This window comes from Primulina huaijiensis, chromosome 8, assembly GCF_012295235.1.
Source record: "Primulina huaijiensis isolate GDHJ02 chromosome 8, ASM1229523v2, whole genome shotgun sequence".
NCBI lineage: Eukaryota > Viridiplantae > Streptophyta > Magnoliopsida > Lamiales > Gesneriaceae > Primulina > Primulina huaijiensis.
The window spans coordinates 15,147,779-15,164,387 of NC_133313.1; the positions used below are offsets into that span (position 1 = coordinate 15,147,779).

The 16,609-nt window shown below is 36.1% G+C and overlaps 1 long non-coding RNA gene across 1 annotated transcript in view; it reads left to right on the plus strand.

The window, feature by feature from the left end:
* The window catches only part of LOC140982506 (uncharacterized), a 12,142-nt gene extending 5,335 nt beyond the window's left edge, over positions 1–6,807 (plus strand). Inside the window, exon 3 of the long non-coding RNA XR_012176291.1 lies at positions 6,036–6,807. This is a non-coding gene — a long non-coding RNA (uncharacterized lncRNA). The remainder of the gene's footprint in view (positions 1–6,035) is intronic.
* Positions 6,808–16,609: the final 9,802 nt, after the last annotated feature.

Genomic DNA, 16,609 nt, shown 5'->3' on the forward strand with positions numbered 1-16,609 from the left:
GAAATTTATAAAATAAAAATCCATATTTTATATCTTAGAATTATTTTAAAATTATCAGTAACCATTATCTGTTTTTCCATTTTCAGTATATTTACGATGACTACTCGTAACCCGCTTTCAATCATTCTCGATCAAAACAAATTGACTGGCCCTAACTATCATGACTGGTTTCGAAACTTAAATATTGTTCTGAACTCCGAAAGGATTGCGTATGTGCTTGATAAGAAGCCACCTCAGGAGGCGGCTCCTGATATCAGTAGGACTGAATTAGCTAAGCTTGAGAAACATTGGGATCATGATCTCCAAGCTAAGAGCTACATGTTGGCTTCTATGTCGAATGAACTTCAAAGGAGGTGCGAGGAGGCGGTGAATGCTGCTGACATTCACCTTCATCTGAAAGAATTGTATGCTGTAAAAACTCGTTCAGAGAGACATGCTGTTGTTAAAGAAATCATGACTACACGTTTGCGAGAAGGGGCTTCAGTCCATGAGCATGGTGTTAGGATGATTGGGCTCATTGAGAAGTTGGTGGGACTCGACTTGGTTATGCCTAGTGAGCTCTCGACTGATATTCTTTTGCTGTCTTTGCCTACCTCGTTCAATGGATTTGTGGTTAATTTTAATATGAATAAGCTTGAGGCCACCCTTGAAGAGTTGGTCAATATGCTTACTAGTTATGAGGCCACAATCAAAAAGGATAAGCCTGTTTTTCTAGTGGGTTCTTCGTCCGGCACGAAAAAAAGGAGCCCCATATAAAGGCAAGAAGCGTTCTGCCCTTCCAAAGAAGAACAAGCCCAACAAGAAGTCATACAAGAAACCTAATCCGGGGCCCACAAAGCCTGACAAGTCAGAACAAATCTGTTTCCACTACAACAAGCCTGGACACTGGAGGCGTAATTGCGCGGAGTATCTTGCCCAGAAGCGTTCTGGCCATGGTATGTTTTATATTGAAGTTAATGTTTCTATTAATTCCTCTTCTTGGGTATTGGATACCGGATGTGGTTCTCATCTATGCAATGATTTGCAGGTGATGGGAAGAAGCAAGAGGCTTAGAGATGGTGAGACCTTTCTAAGACTGGGAAATGGAGCAAGAGTTGCTGCCACTGCCATTGGAGACGTTACTTTAATTTTGGACAATAATTTTAAGTTGTTTTTGAGAGATGTTTTATTTGTTCCTGAATTGGTTAAAAACATTATTTCTATTTCTATGCTTGATAGGGATGGTTATTCTTGTGTTTTTGCTAAAGGTGTTTGCAATTTATACAAGAATGAATGTTTGATTGGAACTGGAGAATTAACAAACGATCTCTATAACTTAAAATTAAAAGATATTCCGTTGAACAATATCCAAGCGCGTACGAAAACAACAACAAACAAAAGAAAAATAGAAGATCCAAATCCCGCACAAATATGGCACGCTAGACTAGGTCATATTTCCCAAAGAAGGATGCACAAGCTAGTGGGAGAAGGCATGTTTGACCTGTCAGACATAAATTCTCTACCAACTTGTGAGTCCTGTCTAAAAGGAAAAATGACTAAAACTCCATTCAGTGGAAACGTGGAACGTGCACATGGTCTACTGGATTTGATCCACACAGACGTTTGTGGCCCGCTAAGTGTTAGCACAAAATTTGGGCATTACTACTTCATTACCTTTACTGATGACCATTCGAGGTATGGGTACGTTTATTTGATGAAACACAAATCTGAAGCATTTGAAAAGTTCAAAGAATTCAGATCTGAAGTAGAAAATCAGCTACAAAGAAGTATTAAAGCACTTCGATCTGATCGAGGTGGAGAATACTTGAGTGCTGAATTTTTGGGTTATCTAAAAGAGAATGGGATTCTCTCACAGTGGACTCCACCAGCAACACCACAATTGAATGGTGTTTCTGAACGTCGAAATCGAACTTTGATGGACATGGTTCGATCTATGATGGGATTCACTGAATTGCCTACATCGTTTTGGGGCTTTGCGCTTGAAACTGCGGCAATGTTGTTGAATAATGTCCATACTAAAGCAGTGGATAAAACACCATATGAGATATGGATGGGGAAACCTCCCAAGTATTCTTACTTGAGAATATGGGGATGTCCTGCGTATGTGAAGCAGACAGTGGGAGACAAATTGGATAGTAGATCCACTTTGTGCTACTTTGTAGGATATCCAAAGAATTCTGTTGGATATTATTTCTATCATCCTAGTGAAGCAAAAGTGTTTGTTTCAAGAAATGCCACCTTTTTGGAAAGGGAGTTTCTATTAGATAGAAAAGGCAAGATGATAGAACTTGAAGAAATTCAAGATACTCCCTCAACTTTAGAAGTTGAACCTAATCCCCTAGAACCAGTAGTTGAAGTACAAGCTCCTAGAAGGTCTGATAGGGTTATTAGACCACCTGCCAGATATACACTTCTTCATGAACAAGACCATGATGAGCCTTGTGTTGGATGTGATCCAATGAATTTCAAAGAAGCAATATCTGATACTGATTCAACTAAATGGCTTGAAGCCATGCAGTCAGAAATGGACTCTATGTATTCAAACCAAGTCTGGACATTAGTGGATCCACCTGAGGGAATCGTTCCCATAGGATGCAAATGGATCTACAAAAGAAAGCTTGGGGCGGATGGAAAGGTAGTGACCTTCAAAGCAAGACTGGTTGCAAAAGGTTATACTCAAAGGCAAGGGGTTGACTATGAGGAAACTTTTTCACCAGTTGCTATGTTTAAGTCCATTAGAATACTACTAGCCATAGCAGCATGGTATGACTATGAGATATGGCAAATGGATGTAAAGACTGCATTTCTCAATGGAGACATCAAAGAAGAAATTTATATGTCTCAACCTGAGGGATACACATCAGTAGGAAGTGAACATAAGGTATGCAAACTTCAAAGATCAATTTATGGTCTCAAGCAGGCGTCAAGGAGTTGGAACCTCAGATTTGATAGCACTATCAAAGAGTTTGGTTTTGCTAAGAATCCCGAGGAACCATGTGTGTACAAGAAAGCTAGTGGGAGTGCAGTGACATTCCTAATACTTTATGTTGATGATATCCTGCTCATTGGGAATGATGTAGGATTACTGCAATCAACTAAAGTATGGTTGGCCAGTAAATTCTCCATGAAGGACATGGGTGAAGCATCTTATGTATTGGGAATACAGATCTATAGAGATAGATCGAAGAGGATGCTGGGACTCACCCAAGCCACTTATATCGATACCATTCTTAAGCGATTCTCTATGGAAGAGTCCAAGAGAGGATACTTACCAATGTGTCATGGTGTTACTCTATCGAAAGCAATGTGTCCCAAAACTGAAGAAGAGATAGAGATGATGACACGTGTTCCATATGCGTCAGCTATTGGTAGTATCATGTATGGTATGATATCGACACGTCCTGATGTTGCTTACGCTTTGAGTGTTACAAGCAGATATCAGGCGAACCCTGGTCCAATGCATTGGAAGGCCGTGAAAGATATTCTTAAGTACTTGAGAAGAACTAAGAACTTGTTCATGGTCTATGGGGGTGGAGAATTAAAATTGGAAGGCTACACTGATTCTAGCTTCCAATGTGATGTAGATGATTCGAAATCGACCTCTGGTTTTGTATTCATGCTTAATGGTGCGGCTGTATCTTGGAAAAGTTCCAAGCAAGACACCGTTGCGGATTCCACCACTGAAGCTGAGTACATTGCTGCATCTGCTGCAGCTAAAGAGGCAGTTTGGATGAGGAATTTTGTCCAAGAGTTGGGCGTTATTCCTAACGGAGTTGATCCAGTCCCGGTGTACTGCGACAACACTGGTGCCGTTGCGCAAGCAAAGGAACCAAGGTCTCATCAGCGATCCAAACATGTACTGAGGAAATTCCACATCATCCGGGAGATTGTGGGAAGGGGAGACATATCAGTCCAAAGAGTCCCCTCTGCAGATAACGTTGCCGATCCACTTACGAAGCCCTTGCCAGGACCATTGTTTGAGAAGCATCGCGAAGCAATGGGATTAAAGTTTATGGGTAGTTGGCTCTAGGGCAAGTGGGAGATTGTTAGAGTAGATGTCCTGCAAGTCAACTGTTGACTAGGGATTTTATTGACTCAGTTGTAAAGAACAATCTTTATTTTAATATAATTCATTATTTCATGGTTTGTTATTTCTTTATCTGTATACCCATGATTTCAAACATAGATAAAGACCTTGATTATACTTTAATACAAATGAATCGTAATTCGATGTTGAAACTCATTTGTAAACACTGTAAGATCTAAATTCGTTCCTAGTCGATTCAGCCGCCTAAAACATGGATAAAGGTCGCTTGAGCTCGAGACTAGCATCTGTGATGTTGTGTACTGCGTTTCTTGGTAAGGGCATAGAGATGTCCAAACATACAGATGGGTAGTCATATGTTGATTATACCGAAAAACCCTCCCTCGGACTTTCCAAGTGGTTATCATTCATCGAGATGATAAGTCCGTGGTTATGATTGTACACCATTAGTCCTTATGACCCGGGACAACACTGAGGCTCTATATGCTAGGGCTGTGCTGTGACTCGTTTACCGACTCCAGGAGAGTCATCAGGTGGCGAGGTTGGCTATAGGTGCGACACATATAGGAGCCAGTGCATTGTAGTCGGGGATTCACTGCTCACCTACGGGTGTGGATATCCAATGTGATCTGATGTAATAATAGTGCATGGAATCTCTGGCCAGAGTATGAGATGTACGTTAGAGAAAGAGTTCTCCAATAGTACACGCGATGCCACTATTAAAGTTATCACATAGTTATCGAATCAATATGCAACCCTCGATGAACCAATGGTTGCAGATTCGATCGGGATATATGAGATGAAGGGACCGTACTGTACGCTAATCATAATCGACTGGTTCTTGCAGGCACTATCAGTGATACCTAGGGGATCATGGGGCGATGCTACTAGACGCTCTTACCATGATCCGATGGGTGCAATCAGAAATGAGTTCTGACATTCTTGATCAAAGGGTTGATGAAAAGAATGGGGTTAACTAGGGTAAACCCGAATAAGAATAAATGTTATTCTGAATCACAAAGAGTTGTGAACCCACGGCTAGCTGTATCCCTGAACCATTGAGGGTCACACAAGTACTGGATCGTTTGTTCCCGTTGAGAGAATAAATTCAAGAAGTTGAATTTATGTTATATAGTAAATTCAAGGAGTTGAATTTCTGATAATTAAATTTTGAGAGAATAAATTCAAGTAGTTGAATTTATAAAATTTGAGAATTTAATTTATTAAACTCAAATGTTGGGTTTATTAAATATTGAATTTTAGAGGTGATAAAAAAATTCTAGGAGTTGAATTTATAATTTAAATAATAAATTCAAATGTTGAATTTATAATGTATTTAATTTATTAAGCTCAAAAGTTGAGTTGATTAATTAATAAATTAAATATGGTGGATAATGTGTTTAATGGGCTTGTAGGGGTACAAGTCCAACATATTAAATAATTAAAGTTTTAATGGACTTTGATTAAATTAATTAAACTAGTTGGACTAGCCCAATTAATTAAATCAAGCCCATTAATGTTAATTATGTAATTAGGGTTTAAGTTAATTATAAATAACACAAAAAAAATTGAAAACCTAGCCACCAACTTCAAATTCACGTGAGCCTCCATTCCAAAGAAAAGAAAATCGGCCACTTCCTTGAAAAAGGGAAAAATTTGTGCCTCTCTCAATTATTTTCTCTCCTACGCAAATATCTTCCATATTTTCTAGTGCAAATTTGAAGAGGAACACACTATCTAGTCGTGGACTTGATAAGAGGATTTCTTGAAGAAAGTTCGAAGGGAATCAACAAGAGCTAATCTGTTTATACCGAATTAGTTGGAGTCCAGTGATTTAACTCACAAAGGTATAATTTTCTGAACATCCTATGTATGTTTAATTCCTGAAAACCATACGATTGTCCAAAAGTTATTTTGTTTTCAAAATAAAATAAAAATTTTAAAACTTCCGCTGCGTTTGGGCACGTAGAAAACCGAGATCCAACAATAGGTTCCCATGAAATTATGTGATAACAAGTCTCCAATTAGTATTGTTAAGAATCATGTTCAGCACGATCGTACTAAGCATTTCGATGTCGATAGACATTTCATTAAAGAGAAGATGGAGAATGAAATCATATGTATATCTTTTGTCACTTCTGAAGAGCAGATTGCCAACGCATTGAGAAAAGGACACATCAGACCGAAATTCGAAGACTTCACAGGCAAGTTGGGCATGGCATATATCTTTGCACCAACTTGTTGGAGAGTTTTGAGAAAATAGAAATAAAAATATTTCATATTTTGTAAATATTTATTTCTTAAATACTTAGAGATAAATTTGTATAGTTCTTTTCGTTACTGGATTGGGCTAGAATTAAGCTAAAATACTCTGTATAAATTAGTAGAACTAGAACAATTGAAAAATAAGAAAAATTACTGAGAGTTTAAGAATATACTATTGTTCTTCCTAACATTAATTTTCTTTCTGCCAGTGTCTTCTTTTGTGTTGTCTACAATGACTTTATAAACCCTCTTCTGAAATGGATGTATGAAGAAAGCAGACATGGTCTTCTACCCCTTCAAATAACAGTTTTCAGTTAGGATTATAATTTTTTTTCGTTTTATAATATGTGATGCATGAAACACAGATTGGTCCTGACATGCTTGTAAGTGAATTTCTTCACTCAGTTCCCGAATTAGCACCTATGATTCCATCTATAGATGAAACTTCTGTGATCGATCCTACTGTTTCTCCTTACGAAACAAGCATCATATTCTTTTATAAAACGTGGGATCCTTGTGGTGCCTTTTCAAACTTCTCTTTGCATCCAATTCAAATTCCTGGTGAAAATGGTGATTTTTCCACATGGCAAAGTGTGGAACACTATTAACAGGCATCTTTGTTGGTTTATAGCTGCAGTAATATTTCCACACATCTTCTGTAGATTTTTTCTAAGTTTCTCTAATTTGTAGGCACATAATTTTGTCGGAGTAGATGATCCTGTTGGAAAGAACTGCTTCGAAGACATAAAAAAAGCTAAAAGTCCTGAGGAAGCAGCACGACTAGGAAGAAAAATGCAGATGCAACGCCCTGATCTGATATCACTTAAAAACCCTGGTTACCTTGGACATGTGGTGTTAGCATGAACACACTTTTTCTTTGTTTTAACTGACATAGTTGATGACCCGGAGATTTCTGCAATAAAATTATTTATTTATTTTTGGATATCAGAACCAAAAATGGTGGAAAGTCCACAAGTTAGTGAGACAAACACAATCATGTGTCAAAAACTCTACATCAATTATTCCCATATGAAATGTTTATACAATTCTCTTGATGGGTATGACCTTGTGATATTATGGTATAACAAGTTGAATTACTTTTGTTTTAACATGGATTTTTTCCAGTTTCATTTGTTGGTCTGTGAGATTGTTTGATTAGTATGAATGATTTGGGTAGAATACAAAAACTCTAGAGAGAAGCATTTTATGCCAAAACAGTTATTTGATCATATCTTGAGGGCTAGGTTCCTGACCAAAATCCATCGTAATTTTTTTCTAGTCTTAGAAAGATGCTTCTGACTGTCAGTGATTGAAGACATCTGCTTATGTTTAGGTTTATTCCTTCTGATATACAGTCTTACAACGACGACTGTTGAGATGAATATGCAAGTGTCTACAAAGTTTTACAATAACTTTCTAACTTGGTTAATCTTGTGTGTAAAGTAAGAATTGGTTCGAATTACTTGCTAGCTGGTCGAGATGGCGAAGGGCTAAACTATCTCGAAAGGCTGTTGATGCAGTTGAGATCTGAACTTCTAGCTTATTCATCGTCCGGAGCGAACAAGACGATTTGTGCACTATAGGAAAATGAGGTTAAAAAATTGCCATAAAAAATGTGATTTGTGTTAAGGTAACTCGTGATATCATTGGGAGTTGCATATATCCATGCATAGAAGAATTTGCGTTAATAAAATCATTATATTGTTCGATGCAAATTACATAATTATCATTTTTGTTTCAAGAATAGAAAAATAAATATAAATATAATTTTGGGTTCACTTCTTGTAAGTTTGGAGGAATATATTCACTTTATTTTTGTGCATTGAGATCCTATATTTTTGTGAACAAAATATAATATTTTTAAAATTTTATGTTACTAGACATAAACAACTTTATATATAAAATCATATCGTTTTTTTTTTTAAATTAAACTTATGAAATGTTAATCGTTTTTAATGATAATGAAACTCGTGGTCGTTGTAAATCACGCTTATCGGTAACTACATTGATTAAATCTGTCTGACTAGCTTATTTGAAAAATTGTTTATAGAGAATTGGATTCATGACCTTCGATCAATCATTTAATTACTCACTCGAACCTTCCAAGTATGATATGTCAATCTTTTCTCACATAGGAGAACAATCCTAGTTAGAATTTTTGTTCTTTTTGTAATCCAGGTAAGAAACGTGTACATTGCTCAAGTGGTGTAGAATATGTGTGTGTGTGTGTATATATATATTAAAGAAAGTGTAGAATGTAGATATTGAGTATTAAAATATATTATATTTTCAAAAACTAAAAATAAAAAAGAGCCAGTCACAGCTAGCTGTCTACGACTCTTTAAGAGACAACCAATTTGTGAAGAGATATGTCTGCTCATTAATAGTCAGAATAATTTTTTTGTATATTTAATATTATGAAGTCAAATGTATGAATAAAATAGAAGTTAGAGAAATAATACAAACTAAACTAGGTGATTTTCTAGGATGGAGATTTTCAAGAAGAATTTAGGACGACATGGTCCTATCAGCCACAAACATGTCATTTCTCCATTTCCTTTTTTTAAATTTACGCAATGGTCTTTCCAACTATGATTCACCTTTAAATTATATTATATTATATTATATTATATTATATAATGATGAGCACAAATATATTTTATGAACAAGAACGTTCCACGGCTTCTTCGTACCCATTTATTTTTATTCGTTAAAGTGAAAAAAATAAAGAGAAACTGATAAATAAATCTTATAGTCGTATTTTGGTTCAAATTTTTTCATCTCAATTTTTTTTTATTCACAAAAAAACACAATTTTTGTATTCTTGAACTCTTAATTGTTTTCTCCCATGGAATTTCGTACAAAAACATTGAAAATATGATAATAATATATGATATTTGAGTACAAAATATTTTAGATTTGATACTGATATATGATTTTTTAATACTCCACATGTATAAGAAGTATTAGTTGTCGGCAAAGACTTTTCAAGGTTGGCAAAGAAATGGGGCCAATCAAAGAAATAAATTAAAAAAAAACGTGGGATGCGCAGAAATTTCGTGGAAATATGAATACGCGTTTTTAACGCGTATTCACACGGTCAAGAGGCTCTATAAATAGAGTTCCCCCTTCATTCTGAAATCATCCCTTCTTCAAGTTTTCTCTCATCTTATAAGCATTTGAGTGCTTAGTTCTATAATATTTGTGAGGTGTTTGTTCTCCTGTATTAAAAGAGTGTGTGTTCTCTTTGGAAACACAGTGAGTGAGTTGTACACCACAAAATATTATAATGGAAATTCTTTTCATCTTGCCCGTAGTTTTTACCCTGATAATTTTTAGGGGTTTTCCACGTAAATCTCGGTGTCCAGTTTATTTTTTATTTTCGGGTTTTATTATCTAAAATTACCGCAAGTGGGACCAACAAGTGGTATCAGAGCCATGGTTTAAAATTTTTTAAAATTCTGGGTATGCTCTGTGGTTGCATCCTAGACTGATCTTCCACATCAGAAAAGATTTTTTGAGATTTCTTATTTAAGGCGGGATTATTTTGTCTAGTCTACTAAAATTGTTGTAGACATAATGGCGGAAAGGTACGAGATAGCAAAGTTCAACGGAAACAATTTTATGCTATGGAAAATAAAGATACAAGCAGTTTTAAGAAAGAAGAATTACTTGGCGGCTATTGGAGATAGACCGGTGGAAATTACAGATGATGGAAAGTGGAATGAGATGAATAACAACGTTGTTGCCAATCTACAGTTGGCTATAGCAGACGAAGTTTTGTCAAGTATCTCTGAGATAAAAACAGCCAAGGTTATCTGGGATACTCTGACAAAGATGTACGAGGTCAAGTCGCTACACAACATGATTTTCCTAAAGAGAAGGCTTTATACTCTTCGGATGACGGAATCCTCATCGATGACCGATCATATCAACACACTAAATACTCTATTTGCCCAACTCACTTCCATGGGGCATAAAATAGGGGAAAATGAAAGTGCGGAGCTTCTACTTCAAAGTCTACCATATTCATATGATCAACTTATCATCAACATTATCAACAATATTCTTATGGGCTTTCTAAGATTCGATGATGTCTTAACTGCGGTTCTCGGAGAAGAAAGTCGGCGCAAGAATAAGGAAGATAGGTTGATAACCTCGAAGCATGCAGAGGCTTTACCGATGATAAGAGGAAGATTTATGGACCGTGACTCCAGTGGGAGCCAAAGACAAGGTAGATCAAAGTCAAGAAGTAAGAAGAAAAATATTTACTGCTTCAAATGTGGCGGTAAAGGGCACTTCAAGAAAGAGTGTACGAGTATTGACAAAAGTTCTCAAGGAAATGTGGCCAGTACTTCAGGCAGTGGTGAAATATTATTCAGCGAAGCAGCAACAGTTGCAGAAGGCAGACACAAATTTTATGACACATGGATTATGGATTCAGGAGCGACGTGGCACATGAGGTCTCGGAGAGAATGGTTTGATCATTATGAACCAGTCTCAGGAGGATCTGTATTCATGGGAAATGATCATGCCTTGGAAATCGCTGGGGTTGGCACTATCAAAATTAAAATGTTTGATGGCACCATTCGGACCATACAAGAGGTACAACATGTGAAAGGACTGACAAAAAATCTTTTGTCCTTGGGACAATTGGATGACAAAGGGTGCAAAACTCGGATCGAGAACGGGATCATGAAAATTGTGAAAGGCGCGCTTGTGGTTATGAAGGCGGAAAATGTTGCTGCAAATCTGTATGTACTTTTGGGAGAAACACACAAAGAGGCAGAACTAGCTGTTGCATCAATTGGTTCAGGAGAAGAATTAACAGTGTTACGGCGTAGAAAGCTCGGGCATATGTCAGAACGAGGGTTGAAAATTCTCTCAGAACGGAAGCTGCTGCCGGGACTTACAAAAGTGTCATTACCCTTTTGTGAGCACCGTGTTACCAGTAAACAACACAGATTAAAGTTTGACACTTCTACTGCCAGGAGCAAAAGCATATTGGAGCTGATTCATTCGGATGTTTGGCAAGCACCGGTTGTATCCCTATGAGGAGCGAGATACTTTATCTCGTTTATTGATGATTTCTCTAGGAGATGTTGGGTGTATCCAATCAAGAAGAAATCAGATGTTTTCCAGATCTTCAAAGATTTCACAGCGCGGGTTGAACTTGATTCTGAGAAGAAAATCAAGTGTCTGAGGACTGACAATGGAGGAGAATATACCAGTGACGAGTTTGATGCATATTGTCAACATGAGGGCATTAAAAGACAATTCACGACGGCTTACACACCTCAACAGAATGGAGTGGCGGAGCGGATGAACAGGACCTTGTTGGACAGAACAAGAGCTATGTTAGGACTGCAGGTCTAGAAAAGTCATTTTGGGCGGAAGCAGTCAGAACCGCTTGTTATATTATCAATCGTTCTCCTTCAGTGGCGATTGATCTGAAGACTCCGATGGAGATGTGGACTGGGAAGCCGACAGATTATTCTCATTTGCATACATTTGAAAGTCTTGTGTACGTTCTGTACAATGAGCAAGAAAGATCGAAGTTGGATTCGAAATCCAGAAAATGCATCTTCTTAAGTTATGCTGATGGAGTAAAGGGGTTTCGCTTGTGGGATCCTACTGTTCACAAGCTTGTCATCAGCAGGGATATTATCTTCGAGGAAGATAAGGTAAAGGGAGACAAAGGCACACAGAATTCAGAAACTACTATATTTCAGGTGGAAAATAGACGGACGAAGGTCAAGTTTCTTGTGAAGCAGTAACAGAGCAAGAAAAACAAGAACATGTTGAGTCTGAAGTTTCCAATGTGAGGCAGTCAACTCGAGACAGAAGACCACCAGGTTGGCTTTCAGATTAAGTCACTGAAAGCAATATTGCATATTGTCTATTATCAGAGGATGGTGAGCCATCGAGTTTCCACGAGGCTACTCAAAGCTCGGATGTATCCTTGTGGATGATAGCAATGCAAGAAGAGTTGGAGGCATTAGACAAGAATAAAACTTGGGATCTTGTTACACTACCACGAGGAAGGAAAGCCATGGGAAACAGATGGGTCTATAAGATCAAGAGTGATGGCAATAACCAAGTGGAGCGGTATCGTGCTAGATTGGTGGTAAAAGGGTATGCTCAGAAAGAAGGCATTGACTTCAATGAGATATTTTCTCCTGTGGTTCGGCTTACAACAGTCAGAGTGGTGCTGACATTGTGTGCGGTGTTTGACCTACATCTAGAACAGCTAGATGTGAAAACGGCGTTTCTTCATAGAGATCTTGAAGAAGAAATTTATATGATCCAGCCAGAAGGTTTTGCGGAAAAAGCCAAAGAGAACTTGGTTTACAGGTTGAACAAATCTCTGTACGGTCTCAAACAGGCGCCGAGGTGTTGGTACAAGAGATTTGATTCCTATATCATGAGCCTTGGATACAACAGACTGAGTGCAGACCCTTGTACGTATTTCAAGAGGTCTGGTGATGATTATATCATTTTGCTGTTGTATGTGGACGACATGTTGGTAGCAGGCCCTAACAAAGATCATGTCCAAGGATTGAAGGCACAGTTGGCTAGGGAATTTGATATGAAGGACTTGGGACCAGCAAACAAGATTCTAGGGATGCAAGTTCACCAAGACAGAAGTAACAGAAAGATTTGGCTTTCCTAGAAAAATTATTTGAAGAAAGTCTTGCAACGCTTCAACATGCAAGATAGTAAGCCAATTTCGACCCCTCTTCCTGTTAACTTCAAGTTATCCTCCGAGATGTGTCCTAGCAGTGAAGCAGAGAGGATGGAGATGTCTCGAGTACCATATGCATCAGCAGTGGGAAGTTTGATGTTCGCTATGATCTGTACAAGACCGGACATTGCTCAAGCAGTGGGAGCAGTTAGTCGGTATATGGCGAATCCTGGACGAGAGCATTGGAGCACTGTTAAGAGGATCCTTAGATACATTAAGGGTACCTCGAATGCTGCATTATGTTATGAATGATCAGATTTTACACCCAGGAGCTATGTCGATTCAGATTATGCAGGTGATCTTGATAAGAGGAAATCAACTACTGGTTATGTGTTTACACTTTCAGGAGGAGCAGTAAGCTGGATTTCAAAATTGCAGACAGTTGTGGCGTTATCTACAACGGAGGCAGAATATATGGCAGCTACTAAAGCTTGCAAAGAGGCAATATGGATTAAAAGGTTATTGGAGGAGATCGGGCACAAACAAAAGAATGTTCCTTTGTTTTGTGACAGTCAGAGTGCCTTGCACATTGCAAGGAATCCATCTTTTCATTCCAAGACTAAACACATTGGAGTCCAATTTCACTTTGTGCGGGAAGTAGTAGAGGAAAGAAGCGTGGATATGCAGAAGATCCATACGAAAGAAAACATAGCTGATTTTCTGAGCAAGCCAGTGAACACTGATAAGTTTGAATGATGTAGATCCTCAAGTGATCTAGCGGAAACGTAAACAGCAGGAAATGGCAAGATCGAAAGGATGTGTGGAGATGTGTTTGATTCTCAATCAAATCTTCAAGTGGGAGAAATGTCGGCAAAGACTTTTCAAGGTTGGCAAAGAAATGGGGCCAATCAAAGAAAGAAAAAAAAATGTGGGATGCGCAGAAATTTCGTGGAAATATGAATACGCGTTTTTAATGCGTATTCACACGGTCAAGGGGCTCTATAAATAGAGCTCCCCCTTCATTCTGAAATCATCCCTTCTTCGAGTTTTCTCTCATCTTTTAAGCATTTGAGTGCTTAGTTCTATAATATTTGTGAGGTGTTTGTTCTCCTGTATTAAGAGAGTGTCTGTTCTCTTTGGAAACACAGTGAGTGAGTTGTACACCACAAAATATTATAGTGGAAATTCTTTTCATCTTGCCCGTGGTTTTTACCCTAATAATTAGGAGTTTTTCACGTAAATCTCGGTATCCAGTTTATTCTTTATTTTCGGGTTTTATTATCTCAAATTACCGCAAGTGAGACCAACATTAGTATCAATGACATGTCTTTTCTCAGAGAAAAAGCATTGGAACAAAACATTGAAAATATGGTTTTAATATATGATATTCGAGTACAACGTGTTTCAGATCTTGTACTAATATATGATTTTTGAGTATCTAAATATATATAACAAGTATTGATATTGATGACTCGTCTTTTTTGGATAAAAAACGGTACAAAATATTATAATTGTGGTACTAATATATTATATTTTAGTATTAACTTTTTCAAATCTTATACTAGTATATTATATTTGAGTATACAATCAAGTGTTGATATTAATATATTTGTTCCAATTTTACACTCGAAGTTTTATTTTTGTATCAGATCTTAAACAGTAGTTATTAAAATATCATATATCGATTTCATATTTGCAACATTTTGAACTGAATTTCATCCGAAAAAACACATGTAGGCCTAGAGAATGCATAAACTTTTTGTGTAAATCAAAGGTTATAGATTTTTTTTTGTTTGTTTGACAGGATTGAAAACAAATACAACTATGCTTGTGAGGATTTAAAAGCAAATCTCTCAAAAATAATAAAATTCTGAATAAAATATAAGAATGATATATTAAGTCTATCATCTTGATTTATCTTAATGACGAGACTCAATATTATTACATCATTTTGCGGCTCAAATTTTATAATAATTAAAATTAAAAATTATAAAATATTTTTCATTTATTATGTCGTCCTTCTGCCATTTTAACTCATGCGATGTCTTAATACGTGTCGATGGACTTTCATATGTCCAGAGTCTGAATCCGATACTAACTGTGAATATTATATTATATCCAACATCAGCAAATTTATTTGTCACCAAATTATATTAATATGTGCATGGGAACATCAAAAGACCCATGTTTAGTGTTGTCCTACCATGAACACATGAGTTGCACTTGCAACCTTTTTTTTTATAAAAATTTATTATAATTCAATCTGGAATCTAAGATATTTCAGAAGCATGAACTTTAAATGATAGTAAGAAATCAGCTAGAATATAAATTTAAATTATAATCATTTTATTGATTTCTATCGGTTGTTCCAAATGTTGGGCATGTATCAATTAAACAGATGAAGAAATTTATCTCATAGTACAATGTGTATGTTTAATATGAAACGATCATATTAGTATAGATCTATGAGACATATCAACCCGGTTTCATATATATACGAGTGAAAAATAATTTTTGTAATATAAAAAGTAATATTTTTCGTGGATCAAGTCAGATATGAGATTCATATCACATAATTGATCCACGAAACAGTATCACATGAGTTTTAAATATAACTTTTTGTCATGTTACATGTAAAAGATGAATTGCCATTTTTAGATATATTAATTAATTAATTAGTAAACCTGAACATTATTACAATAAAATGTCCGTACACTTAACTAATTACTATGTGATGAGAGGGATTAAGTCAAAAATGGACTTATTACGTGTGGAATTTAAATGGGGCCCATTATCAATTGCCATTATTTAATTTTTAAGTAAAAAGAAAATGGTAGTCTTCAAAAGTTTTTAAAATAGTTGGGAAAATGATAGATTTTTATTTTTATTTTCAATTTAGGGGAATATTTTCCCCATTAAACCGAGCATAACAAAAAAGAAAAGTAGAGAACACCTGAGAAAATTCAATTATGGAGCCCTTGAATTTAAAGTCATAAAAGCTACCAAAATTCCTTTTAAAAATGAAGGAAGAGTAACTTTAAAAATTCAATTTGGTTAAATATTGTATTTATTAGTAAATTATATAAAAATATTATTTATCTAAATTGATGTGATATTTTTGTAAAAACTAACTGTTGTCGGGATTACTAAAGTCCTCAAACTTTATATATAATACATATGATTATCTATTTCTATTTTTTTTTTAATTGTGGGATGGATTTTGATATAGTCGAGATCTGACTCGAAATATCATCCTAAACTTTTATCGTTAGATGATGTACTATAAGTAATCAGCAGCATATATAATTATCTATTAGAGTAGGTGTTAGTTTATCTATCATTATATTATTACATTTTTTTATTGAAATTAAGTTAAATAGAAAAATAGATTTTTTGTCATACACAACAATGCGTACGAACATATTAATTATAATATTCATATCAAATTACAACCGTCCAATATTTATTCTATAAATTGATTAAACAATATTTTAAATATTTAATATTATGTTACATGTAACGTATGTGTCTCTGTCGCTAGTATACATCGCTCGTCAAATGAAAAATGGATAATATGTGGCTGAGTAGTTTCACAGTTTTAACACAGAAACAGA